The sequence below is a fragment of the Arachis ipaensis genome, chromosome B03, assembly GCF_000816755.2.
Source record: "Arachis ipaensis cultivar K30076 chromosome B03, Araip1.1, whole genome shotgun sequence".
In the NCBI taxonomy this organism is placed as follows: Eukaryota; Viridiplantae; Streptophyta; class Magnoliopsida; order Fabales; family Fabaceae; genus Arachis; species Arachis ipaensis.
Genome location: NC_029787.2, coordinates 32693387 through 32696733, shown reverse-complemented (window position 1 = coordinate 32696733; position 3347 = coordinate 32693387).

The window sequence follows — 3347 nt, the reverse complement described above, 5'->3', positions numbered from 1 at the left end:
CCTTCGAAGCCGATACACACACAAACAATGCACACAAAGAAAATACAAGTAGTTCACAGTTACAGCAAACAGAACACATAACAGTTAAGCATGAAATAACAAGAAGGCAATCCCAAGAAAGAAAACCAAAGCAATTAGAAAAATACATATGATGCATGACTTTCCTATTGGCCGTGAGCTCACGTGTCGGTTACCTTCCCAAAACCTAACACACCCGGTAGCTAACTCAGATATTCTCTCTCTGACATGCCTCCACACTCTTGGGATATAATACCCGTCACACTCTCGGGATATAGTGTCCGTCACACTCATGGGATATAGTGCTCATCGCATTTCCTGGGACAAAGTATTCCCATACTCTTGGGATATAGTGCCCGCCACGCTCTCGGGATATAGTGCCCGTCACACTCATGGGATATAGTACCCGACACACTTCCCAAGGTAAGGTGCTCCCACACTCTTGGGATATATTTCCCGTCACACTCATGGAATATAGTATCCGACACACCTTACAACAGAGAGAAAACTCAACATACTCATGATCAACAATCTCAATCAGACTTCAATATCATATTCTTTCATAATCATTCACATTCATACATTCAATATCATTATGCTTCCTCAATTAGCCAACCATAGCCACAGTCACTGTCTACCAGGGATATAGTGTCCAGCACACTCTCCAATCACACCCATTATATCTCATTACCACCTTTATACCCCCTCTCAAATACTCACATGTCATTAACTCACTTTACTTCTTCCTTCACCAACAAGTCATCTCCCTCATAGGCCTAACCATACTTCGCTACCCATAATTCATCATTTAGCCTTTAAACAAGAGTAAAAAGGGTTTTGAAAGCTGGAGGAATGCATTAAAAATAAAAAAAAAAATTGAAGTTTGAAGAAACAGGGGACTCGCGTACGCATCACTACGCCCGCTTATGCATCATTTAAAAAGTCGCCCATTCTGCGTACGCGCCACTCAGCCACGTACGCGGAGGCTTTGGACAGAGACCACCATCCGCGTATAGAGGGGCTCCGCGTATGTGGGCTTAGCAGCAAAAGCAAAAAGCTGCTAAGTCCCAAAATGCCTGTTTTGCACACCAAACTTTGAACGCGCATAACTTTCTCGTTTTAAATTAATTTTCCTCCGTTCTTTGAACGGTGTAAACCTCTCGAATCCAATTTTCTTTCTAAATAAGTTTGATAAAAATCGAGAGTCCAGAGGCCAATTTATACAACATCAAATTTGGCCAAAAATCATAAATTTCATTAAATTACAAACCTCTACTTTCAAAAACCTACCATTTTCAAACCATTTCAAAACTAACCCATCCTCACCACAACAGCATCAAAACTCTCCCTTTTCATCAATCTCCATTCAATGATTCAAGTCCAAACAATATCAAATATACCTCATCATTCATCATTATCAACACAACGTCAACTTCATCACCAACATAGTACCAACAACAACTTCAAATTCACTAATCAATATGCATATCAACCAATATAACACATAAGGGTACACACGCATTATTCATAGGAATCTCAATCACAGCCTCCAACTCAATAATCACATTCATAATACTCAATCCCAACCAACAACAACATCAATGATTCATTTTCTATCTTAGGGTCTCTAGCCTAGGTTTTCACAATATATTATATTTTAGATACAAGAAATCAAAACCATACTTTGGCCAATTTTTCGATAAACCCAGAACACTTCAAGCATTTCCGCACCACAAGCTTATCAACACAGCCCCTCACCGAAGAACCTAGCTTCCAAAATCGATCTCAAGCTCCCATATCCTCAAATTAATTCCACTTCTCAACCAATTTCCAATCTAACAAGATAATTACAACTATAATTAACATAAAATTCTCTAACTCAACATTTTATAAGAAAATTGAGGAATTTTACCTTGTCCACAGCTCAAGTGAGCTAAATCCAACAAAACTCGTAAGCTAACTCGAACCTAATCACCGAAATTAAACAAGATTCAACATGGATACACATTGAATTTCGAAATTGGGAAGGAGAGAATCTGAAATTGGGAAGTGGATTCCATACCTAATTAATGACTGGCCTTTGTAGAGCTCGACGCGCTAGTCGTGTGGCCGCAAACGGTGTGGCGATCGGAGTTCCGGATCAAAAGTTATCTTGATTTGAAGTAAGAACAAGGGTTAGGTTTTGTGTACATTGTTTCCTTCCCATTTTAGCGTGAATTGCTTATGAGTGGGAGAAGAGGATGCTGAGCTCCTTTTGTTTAATGAGATTTGGTTGGCCTTAGGCCCAATACGGTTCCAGTTCGTTCGGTTTGGTCCGTTTGGCTCGATTTTTGGTCAAATTCTTTGAAATTAGTATCAAAATTTTTATTTTAATTAATTATACCTCATTAAACTATAAAATTTTATTTTCTAATTTTTTAGATTAATAATTAATTTATTTGCTAATTATTCATTAATTTTCAGGATTTTACAAAAAGGACCGTACTTCCACTAAAAGCATGATAATTAACATACAATGATACAATCAGCAACCGTTTTCACAAAACACGGGTCATTAAAAATAAAGAAGATTTAACAACACAATTAAAAAAAATCCAAACACAACCAGTTAGCTCCAGGGAAACATAGCGAATTGAACAAGTGAAAGCAAAATTCCAAACCTAGCTAAAATCCATGCATATAATAGTGGCAGTCTATTATAACTCGTTAAGCTGCTTCTAAATTCAATAAACATCGTTCAAACTATGTTGGACACACTGTACAAATAAGCAAAAACACTTATACAGAATAACCAATTACATTGTATAAATTACCTCCCTAAGTAGTAGTCGTAGTAATAACTCCACCTTAAGAACTTGAAGACGATGCTTCAAATTTGTACCTATTACATATCTAAAGTTGATAATATTACACATTCAAAATTATACGTTTACACAACCCAAATCGCCAAATAACTAATAATTAAAGAAAACACGACTTGCATATTCAAAGTTAGTAATCACTAGAACTCTCGGTTATCATCAAAGTTTTTAAAAGAATAACGCCTCAATGATTGAGCATTTGATTATTGGTATTCTATTTCAAAACTACTCAAATTTTATAAGAAGAGAATGATTAGCTGTATAATATGTAAATCAATAAATGATCGATGATAAGTTGATTAATCACTTTTTGGCTAAAGATTGAAATTTGAAGGAAAAACCCTCAACAAAAAATCACCAATAAAAACAAATAAATCCTCAACACAAGTATGAGAATAGAACAACCAGGCAGCAGTAAAACTCACAAAATATTTTCCTGCACACAACTAAAACTCACGTAAACACATC